Raw genomic sequence first — 10,528 nt, forward strand, 5'->3', positions numbered from 1 at the left:
TCCAAGGAGCACAACTGCATTAGTCAGACCTTCATCAGTATCCAGGTCATACTCATCTTCTTCTCCTTCATCATTGGACACGAACGCCAAGTTCTTGCTCTTCTTTTCAGCCCTATCCGAGAGTCCTAGCTCAAAGGTTTGAAGGGAACCAATGAGTTCATCTACTCTCATGTTGCAAATGTCTTGGGCCTCCTCTATTGCAGTGACTTTCATGTCAAATCTCTTAGGCAAGGATCTGAGGATCTTTCTCACCAGCTTTTCATCTGTCATCCTTTCTCCCAAGGCAGTGCAAGCATTGACAATTTCAAGAATGTTCATGTGGAAGTCATGAATACACTCTTCCTCCTTCATCTTCAGATTTTCGAATTTTGTGGCCAATAGTTGCAATCTGGATATCTTCACTTTGGAGGTTCCTTCATGAGTGGTTTTCAGGATCTCCCATGCATCCTTGGCCACTGTACATGTGTTGATCAGTCTGAAGATATTCTTGTCAACTCCATTGAATAGAGCATTCAAAGCTTTGGAGTTTCCAAGTGCCAATTCGTCTTCTTCTTTTGTCCAGTCTTCTTCTGGCTTCAATTCATCAGTGGGCTTTCCTTCTGTGTCCAGCATCTTGGGATGTTCCCAGCCTTTGATGACAGCTTTCCAGGTTCTGCTATCCAGTGATTTGAGGAAGGCCACCATCCTTGCTTTCCAGTATTCGTAGTTGGTTCCATCCAGAATTGGTGGTCTGTTCACTGGTCCTCCTTCCTTCTCCATGTTCATCAGAATTTATCTCCCTAGATCTCACTCAGTGATTTCGAGTGCCTGCTCTGATACCAATTGAAATTCTGATACTGGGGACAGATGTCGTACAGGATGTCACGACATCACGCTTCAGAACATGCAGATTATGTTTGACAGTATGAACAGTTTAAACAAGTAAATAACACAAGAGAATTGTTAACCCAGTTCGGTGCAACCTCACCTACATCTGGGGGCTACCAAGCCAGGGAGGAAATCCACTAAAATAGTGTTAGTTCGAAGATCTAACAGCCCCTGTTTACAACCTTCTCACCTAACCACTACCCGTGCGATCTCTACCTAAGAGCCACTCTTAGATATGAGAAACCCCGCTCACTCCCTCTCAATCACACTCCCGTGTTTACAATCAAATCAAATACACACCAGAGATTGCTCTCTGAACAATAGAGATCAACTCTACACAAACTAGAGATCAACTCTACACAAACTAGAGATCAACTCTACACACTCTAGAGATCAACTCTACACACTCAGGTCCAACACTTGATGTTAGGATAACATCAAGGTGGCTCACAAAACACTCAAGTCCCAAAACTCACAAAATAACTCTTCAATCCCGGACTTGGTGCAGAACTCGTGCAGCCTTCATGTTTATATAGCAGTGTGCGTTTCTGGGCTGCAACTACTTGTGCTGGATGAGATCTATCACTTTCCTGAAAATCTGCACTTAAAGATCTAAAAGATACAGTTTGATCTTTTAGTTTTTATCTTTAATCTTTAATCTCTGAACGAACTATTCAAGTTTGAAATTCGAACTTTAATTATCTTTTAATTCGTTCCTAAAGATAGATCACCAAATCTGTTGCTAACTGCACAATAATCTGTTAAAGATATAACAGATTTATGTGTCCAGTATTTTCGGGCCGGATGTCAGGACATCGTGTCCGACATCGTGGATCCTGCACAATCTGTTAAAGATATAACAGATTTATGTGTCCAGTATTTTCGGGCAGGATGTCAGGACATTGTATCCGACATCGTGGATCCTGCAGCTTCAATTCTTCATTTGACATTTTATCTTGCCTTGTGCATTGTGCAGCCCGATCTGATTCCTTGACATAACGTTGGACATCATGTGCAGCAACTCCAGCTTTCCTTCATTGTCTAAGTGCTTACGTTTTAACAAAATCTTAGCCAATCTTTTAAACACTCAGTAGAGCTAAGCACTAACATGAATGATTTAACTATTCCATGATATTCAGTTCATATGGTTGATGTCCTTGATGAATCAAACACCATTTTATTTTGATTGGCCACTGTCTTTGTCACTTGAGGACAAGCAAACTGTTCTTTCTTTGCTTAACTGTAGATTTTGGGGAGTTTGCTAGTCGCTTCATACAACTAACTTTTGTATAGAAATCATTTTCCAAAGCTTGTATAGTTCCCCAATTTATGGTTATTTCGTAGTGGTTTTTGTAAATAGATCTCATTTTATGGTTAACGATGTCTCTAGAATATTTCCATTGGATTTAATGATGAAATCTATGCATTTTCAAGTGAAAAAGAGGCTAAGTTTTGAATTGCAAAATGTAGCAGTTGGGCTAAGCACATATCCACTGCTAAGCGCAGTTTCAGCGTGCTTAGCGCAAAGGAGAATCTGGCAGAGCATCAGCATCAAAGCCGTGAGCTAAGCGTGAGATCAGTGCGCTAAGCGCAGCAGGTGCCTTCAGCCAGGCTAAGCTCGAGACTGGCGCTAAGCCCAATTTCACTTTCTCACGCTAAGCGTGAGGGTGGCGCTAAGCACAACGTCACGATTTCAGAACCTATTTAAAGACTGTCTTGTGCAAAATTAGGGTACAACTTTTACATCTTTTGCAACACCTTTTATGACAGCTTCTACAGAACGGTCAGGGCACAGAATTCCAGAGCAGCCACATGCCTATTTGGGGAAAAGAGCCCTAGAAGCAGAAAAGAGGAGCACCTTGTGCATTGAAGCCTAGGTTTTTTCATTTGAGAGATTATTGAGTAGAGACTAAGTGTGAGATGCTGAGAAGAGGAGGAGAAATCCCCCTTCTTGTGTAAGGAACTATCATTCTCTGCTTTTAATCTCATTTATTGTTAGGGTTTCTTTGTAATGGCTGGCTAAACACCCTAGTTGGGGATTTCTAATGAACAGCTGATGTAAATACCTAATATCTAATTGATTATGTTTTCTGTATTCAATGCTTCCTTCAATGTTTAATATTTGTATGCTTTTGGTTTGATCGCCCATTTGTGTGCACAGTTAGGTGACTTTAGCATTGGGAAATGTACTGTTGCCTTAGAACTTGATTCAAGCAGGATTGAAACTTAGCCTTACGTGAGGGATCTGCGGGTTAAGTTTTGGTTTTAATTATGTTGTTACAATAATGTTGTTTAGTTTAGGCCTAGTCTTACGTGAGGGATCTGCGGATGAAGCTTAGGCTAAATTAGGCTAAACTTTAGTAAGCTACTTGAGCTGAGTCTAGTCTTACATGAGGGATCTACGGATGAAACTCAGTTTAAGTTAGTCTAAACCTAAGAGGGCTGTCCAAATCAGGTGTAGTCTTAAATGAGGGATCTGCGGATGAAGCTTGGATATTCAGCCTGACAAGGGATTGAGGGTTTAGTAATTTAGGCTACAACATAGAACACAAGAGCATGATTGATTTGAGAGAAAGACCAAACATATTTGTTGGAAAGACCAAACATATCTACCTACAGCTGTCATTTTATTTACCTTGCATTTTATAGTTTTTAGCATACAAGTTTAGTTTAAATTCTGTTTGAAATTATTACTTATACATATTTGTTGGATCAAGTGGCCTCAGAATAATTAAGAAGGTGGGGGGGGGGGGTTGAACTAATTATTAACAAACCTTTACTAATTAAAAATCTAACCTTAATGTTACTAGATTTAATTAGGCTTTTACTACAAAGTTAAGAAAGTAAAGAACAAAAATAGAAACTTAATCAAAAGTAAAAGCGCTAATTAAAGTGCATAGTGGAAATTAAAGAGTGTAGGGAAGAAGAAGACAAACACAAGAGTTTTCTACTGGTTCGGCAACAACCCGTGCCTACATCCAGTCCCCAAGCGACCTGCAGTCCTTGAGATTTCTTTTCAACCTTGTAAAGTCCTTTACAAGCAAAGATCCACAAGGGATGTACCCTCCCTTGTTCTCTTTGAACAACCTAGTGGATGTACCCTCCACTAGAACTGATCCACAAGAGATGTACCCTCTCTTGTTCTCAGTCACAACAACCCAAGTAAATGTACCCTCTACTTGTACCACAAAGGATGTACCCTCCAATGTGTTAAGACAAAGTTCTCAGGCGATTAGTCCTTCAAAACTTTGTGAAGTGGGAAACAAAAGAATTCTTAGGCGGTTAGTCCTTTGAAATCTTTTGTTTGTGGGAAAGGGAAGAATAAAAAAAATAATCTCAGACAGTGTCATTTTGAATTCTTTGACAAGGGAGAAGGGAGACACAAAAGAATTCAGGCGATTAGTCCTTCGTTCTTTTGGAAAAGGGAGAAGAGAGACACAAAAAGAAATCAGGCGGTTAGTCCTTGGCGAATTCTTTTTGGCAAAGGGAGAAGAGAAACAAAAATATGAATAGCACACTTTTTGTTTTCAAGGTTTGGAAACCAAAAAACTTTAGAAAGCGTTTTCCAAAGGAAGAAGAAGAAGAAGAAGAAGAAGAAGTTCAAAGATATTCAAAGGTTGTAAAAGAATATGTGGAAAAGTTGTTTGTAAAGGTTGTAAGTATTGTAAGTGCTCTCTAAATGTAAATCAAGGTATTGCTTTTATAGACTCTTCAAGTCTGGTCAAGAAAACCATTGGAAGAGTTATAACCTTTGGAAAACCTGAAAACCATTGGAAGAGTTACATCTTTTGATTTTTGTTCAAAACTTGTCACTGGTAATCAATTACCAAATCCTTGTAATCGATTACACAAAGCTTTTTATGAAAGGATGTGACTCTTCACAATTGAATTTGAATTCCAACATTCAGATGCACTGGTAATTGATTACCATTATCTTGTAATCGATTACACCATTTTGAAATCAATTGGAACATTGCAAATTCAGTTGAAAACTTTTGAAATCAAACTTTGCCACTGATAATCGATTACAGGAAACTGGTAATCGATTACCAGAGAGTAAAAACTTTGGTAACTTAGAAAATTTTGTGAAAACTCTTTTGAAAAACAAAACTGTGCTATATTTGTTTTTTGAAAAGTCTTTTCAATACTTCCCTTGTGAAGTCTTCTTGATTTCTTCTCTTGGAACTTGAATTCATCTTTTCTCGAATCTTGAAATCAAACTTCTCTTGATTCTTGAATTTGTTCTTGATTTAATCTTGAAATCATTCATTGGGCTTTTTGTCAACATCTTTGTCATTATCAAAACTTCTTGAATCAACTTGATTCATCATCATGAATCTTGCTTCTACAATGTTCTCTCAACAATGCTTCGATTCTGAACTTAATTCAGGTTAACATAAGTTCCCTGTGTTCGATACTCGGATTCATCCATTTTAATTTTAAATACTTGACGACCCAGTGCACTTTCCGGTAAACCCCCATTGAAATTTCCTCGAGACATAAATGCACAAAAAGTAACTGCAATGGGGGGTGATCAGTCACCATAGAGGCAAATGATACATACCACTTCTTGTTCTAGTGTACCCCTCAATGTGATATTAACTAATGTGCCATTATTTTCTCCTATTTCTTAACCTTTTTTGCACCATTTTAATTACTGATTAGTCTTAATTGTCAAATTAATTAGGCAGTTTTATTATTTTGGCTCATTAAGCTATTTTTATGTTTTTAATCAAATTTCAGGAATTAATGAAGCATTGAGCTTAATCCGGATTTTGGTTGTGGACTTAAAGAGGGCAAATAAAGCAACGTTTACCAAAGTTAATTTCTAATTAGGAGATTGCAATTTTATTTTATGTTGTTCAGTGTTTATTTCGTTTTGGGTCAGAATAATGTAATAGGGCCCAGTGACTTTGAGTGACCCTTATAAATAGAAGCCTTGGGATTCGTGTAAAGGATTCTATTATTCAAAGCATAGGGTTTTAGGGTTTTACGTTTTTAGCTTGGGATTACTGTTCACGTTAAGGCATTTTCGATTTTTCTGCTTTCAATTGCAATTTCATTTTTTTTTTGTTCCTTCTTATGCTTTCATTTACGTTTTATGCCTCTAGCTTCATTTACGTTTCTGCTTCTAGTTTCATTTATGTTTTCTGCCTTTAGCTTCATTTATGTTTCTGCTTTTGTTGAGCTTATGGAAGGCTAAATTCCTAGTGTTGTTTCCCTCTGAGGATGAAGCGTAATTCTCTTTGAGGTTCTATTTTTAATGTTGCTCTCCTATCGGTTTTCCCTTCATCAATTAACCCACATGTGTGGCGTCCCCAAAATAATGACTGGTTTAATAGTAATGATTTAAATAACAAAAACCATGGTAATTTTTTTTTCTTCTTTTTCTTTTTCATTTCTTTCTCTTTTCACAATAATTAGGTTTAGAAGGAAAATCCTCACTATAGAGTCCTGAATGGCCAGTCCACAACTCTATTCGGAGTCATTTCTTTCTTACCGCTCATAATCCCTAAACTATTTTGCTGTTTCAAAAGGAAGAATATACCAGAGGCCAAACTCAAGGCTTTTCATCCCTAGTAATCGATTACACAGCCTTGGAAATTGATTACCAGAGGCCAAACTCGAATCACATAGCTTCAGGACATGAAAACCTGAAAAAGGCATTGTGTAATCGATTACACATACCTGATAATCGATTACCAGTGACCCATTCCTCTGTGTAATCGATTACACAGACAGGTAATCGATTACCAGAGGCCTCCACAACCTGCTGCCTTCATTTCTAAGCCTGGTAATCGATTACACCCCCTTGGTAATTGATTACCAAAAGCCCTCATGGCTTTCTGACCTCGTTTTCAAGCCTGGTAATCGATTACACCCCGTGGTAATCGATTACCAGAGACCATCTTAGCCTCCTGTCTTCATTTTTAAGCCTTGTAATCGATTACCCACCCTTGGTAATCGATTACCAGAGGCCATAACCCATATATCACACAAGATTCACAGCTGGCCAGCCACCACACAAGCCTCCTTGCTTTGTGGTCTTTGTTCCTTTTATCTGTTGACTTCCAGGAGCTCGCCTGTTTAGGTACATCACAGGTTCTCACTGACTGACTATGCCCGGGTTGGGTCGGGATTGGTCAAGCTTGGTTTTGGGCAATAGCACCCCACTTGACGTCCCCAAGGTCTCCTGACCCCCGCGACATATCTCCAGGTACCACTCTGTGGTCAACGAATAAAAGCAGGAAGTTTCACCCTTCTACACTTCCTCATCTCAAGCTTGTAGGATTATGGGGTACCCATCACATTTGGTACTAGGTGGCGGTCGGGCGATGGTGCACAACAAGTTTTCCACATCCACAAATCGTGCATAAACCCACCATCCCCTGTTGCCCACCTCCAACTGAGCTCACGTACTCCCACGTAGCCCATATCCTCGTTTCTCTCAACACCGGGTCCCCATCAATCCTCCCAAGCTTCCCCAACATCCAAGTAATTCAACATTCAAACAGCACAAACTATCACAGCCAAGAAAACAGGGCAAAGGCAGAAAACTCTGCCCAAAACACCAACCAAAATCACAGCTTTTCTCACTTAAAGACCACAGCAACAAATCCTTCGTTCCAGTTCGTTAACCGTTGGATCGACTCGAAAATTTTACTGGAAGTCTCTAGTACACAAGCCTACATTTTGACCGTTGGGATCTGCTAGCAAACATCCAAAACTCATTCTGCACTACCCTTTGAAACGCTAAAATCCTGCCTCGGTTTGCATGCCGTTTCTCTAATTCCAGTTCCTCGCGTTTCTCTGCGTCCATTGGGGCCAGTTTTTGAAAGTAATCAATATATATATCAAAACGCTCAGAATAAGTCCCCAAGCGTGTTTCAAAGGTTGGTTTCGTTAAAATTTTAAGTCGCACGCAAAACGATGATTTTTAGACTAATTAATTAAGAATTAACCCATAACCTCCCAGTTATGGATTTCTCTTCCTTAATTAGCCTAACCCGCATATCTTGCCCCCACTATTCCTACTTCTATCAAGAACATATATGCATATACACTAAATAATACTTATATATATATAATCGTTCAAAATACATCGTTTCCAAAAATTTCGGGTTGAAATTTCCAGGATGTCACAACATGCGTTCTGTTAATCTGTGCATGCTTCGTGTTCGATTAATTTCCTCTATGCTTAAATTGCATTCGTGCTTAATGAACAAGGTGTTAATTGGTGTATGTGTTGCTTAATCACATATTGACAACCCTAAGTTGATTTTCGCTTAGTAAATTAAATTAGGGTTGGATTAAGTGGTTAACTGCCAGGGGTGAAATCCTCATAACCTTGGATAAGAGAATGGCTTCTGAATCAGAGGATATAACTTGTTCTTACTATTATTAATTTCATATTCCAATCTTCTTGTTCTTAAATTCACAAAACAAACACCCCGCCCCCCAATTGTTACTGTTACTGCAAGTATATTATGAACATTTGGTTTATCATTGCTCGTTGGGAAACAACCTAGGATCACTTCCTAGTTACTGCATTTTAATGTTTATTTGATTTGGGCATGACCTCGATCAAATTTGGCGTCGTTGCCGGGGAGCAGTGTCCAAAGGTTCATAATAGCTAGTGATTCGTGTTTTATGTTTAGTTGTTGTACGTCTAATTCTTTAGTGTGGTGTTAGTGTTGGTTAGTGTCTTGTTATTTTGTTTAGTATAGTGTTTTGTTTAGTTTTTCTGTTCAGCGCTTCCCCTATTTCAGTTTTTATGTTTTGCTGTGATTGATGCTTAGTGACGGAATTCGAGACTGATTTTGTGTTACTGTTCACACAACATTGCATTTGTAACTGAATCAGTGACTGCTGCTGACAATTTAATTGGTGATTTTTGTTTTGATAGTTAGGGTTGTTATTTTTGGCTGAATTTTGGTGTGGCAGGTTCTTTTGACTCATATTTTGTGTGAAAAATACCAGGAACACTTGTTGTGGCTAGATTTGAGAGATTCAAAAAATTTTAGAACTTTTGTTTAGAAAAACTTCAAACGGCCATAACTTTTGCTCCGGGTATCAGAATGACTATTATTATATATGTATTTGGGGTTGAAAAATCATTTCCAATACCGTGAAAATTTGCCAAAGGCTGACTGAGGTCTCTAACTAGCCAAAATCGCCTGTTTACTAGTTTTTGTTTTTTCAAGTTTTATTGTTTTATTTTTCTAAACTTTCCTTAGGTAGTTTCCATAGTTAGACTTTGAATTTTTGTCTAAAAATTTTTGTGCTATCTTTTCATGATTTTAGAGTGTTGCTCACAAAATTTCAAGTCATTTGGATATCATTTGATGGTAGCTGTAGTTCAAACCTACATTGTTACTTGCATAAGAAGGCAGCTAGTTGTGCATGCTAAATGTAGTGTATGACTAGAGGCAATCCATCTGACTTACAACCCTTTGATCCTAAAATAGATAGAACATTTCATAGATTAGTTAGGCATAGTGTGCATCCTACTTTCCCTGAACATTTTGTGACTTTTGAACATCTTGAGCATTCTGTTACTGGTGAGTCTGTGCATTATGTGGTTGGTGATTTTGAACATCCTGATTTTGAGCATTCTGATAATATGGCTCAACCTCCACCTCGTGAGAGGACTCTAAGGGAAATGGTTGCACCTGATTTCACTTATGAAAGCTTGTGCATTCAATACCCTTATGACGATGTCCCATATGTTCTTAAAACTGGACTGATCCACTTGTTGCCTAAGTTTCATGGTCTTGCAGGTGAAGACCCTCATAAATATCTGAAAGAATTTCATATTGTCTGCTCTACCATGAAACCTCCAGATGTCCAAGAAGATCACATCTTTCTGAAGGCCTTTCCTCATTCTTTAGAGGGAGTGGCAAAGGACTGGCTATATTACCTTGCTCCAAGGTCCATCACGAGCTGGGATGACCTCAAGAGAGTGTTCTTAGAAAAAAATTTCCCTACTTCTAGGACCACGACCATCAGAAAGGATATTTCAGGCATTAGACAACTCAGTGGAGAGAGCCTATATGAATATTGGGAGAGATTTAAAAAACTATGCCCTAGTTGCCCTCACCACCAGATTTCTGAGCAACTTCTTCTCCAATATTTTTATGAAGGACTCAGTAACATGAAGAGAAGTATGATAGATGCTGCCAGTGGTGGAGCCCTTGGAGACATTACCCCTGCTGAAGCCAGGAATTTAATTGAGAAGATGGCTTCCAACTCCCAACAGTTTAGCACCAGAAATGATGCTATTGTCATTAGAAGAGTGCATGAAGTCGCCACGAACTCATCTGCATCATCTGAAACTAAGAAGCTTGAAGGTAAACTAGATGCCTTGGTTAACCTGGTAACCCAGCTGGCCTTGAATCAAAAATCTGTACCTGTCGCAAGACTCTGTGGTTTATGCTCCTCTGCCAACCACCATTCTAACCTTTGCCCTTTTGTGCAACAATCTGAAGCAATTGAACAGCCTGAAGCTTATGCTGCAAACATCTACAATAGACCTCCTCAACCTCAGCAGCAAAATCAGCCACAACAGAACAATTATGACCTCTCCAGCAACAGGTACAATCCTGGGTGGTGGAATCATCCCAACCTTAGATGGTCGAGTCCTTCACAACAGCAGCAACAA

At 38.9% G+C, this 10,528-nt stretch overlaps 1 non-coding gene across 1 annotated transcript; it reads right to left on the minus strand.

Annotated features, from left to right (window-relative positions):
* Positions 1-9,868: 9,868 nt before the first annotated feature.
* On the minus strand, positions 9,869-9,975 carry LOC114404637. Its single transcript, XR_003665082.1, has one exon. It is a non-coding gene; the product is annotated as a small nucleolar RNA R71 (small nucleolar RNA).
* Positions 9,976-10,528: the final 553 nt, after the last annotated feature.

Source organism: Glycine soja, chromosome 2 (genome assembly GCF_004193775.1).
Source record: "Glycine soja cultivar W05 chromosome 2, ASM419377v2, whole genome shotgun sequence".
NCBI classification, from domain to species: Eukaryota; Viridiplantae; Streptophyta; class Magnoliopsida; order Fabales; family Fabaceae; genus Glycine; species Glycine soja.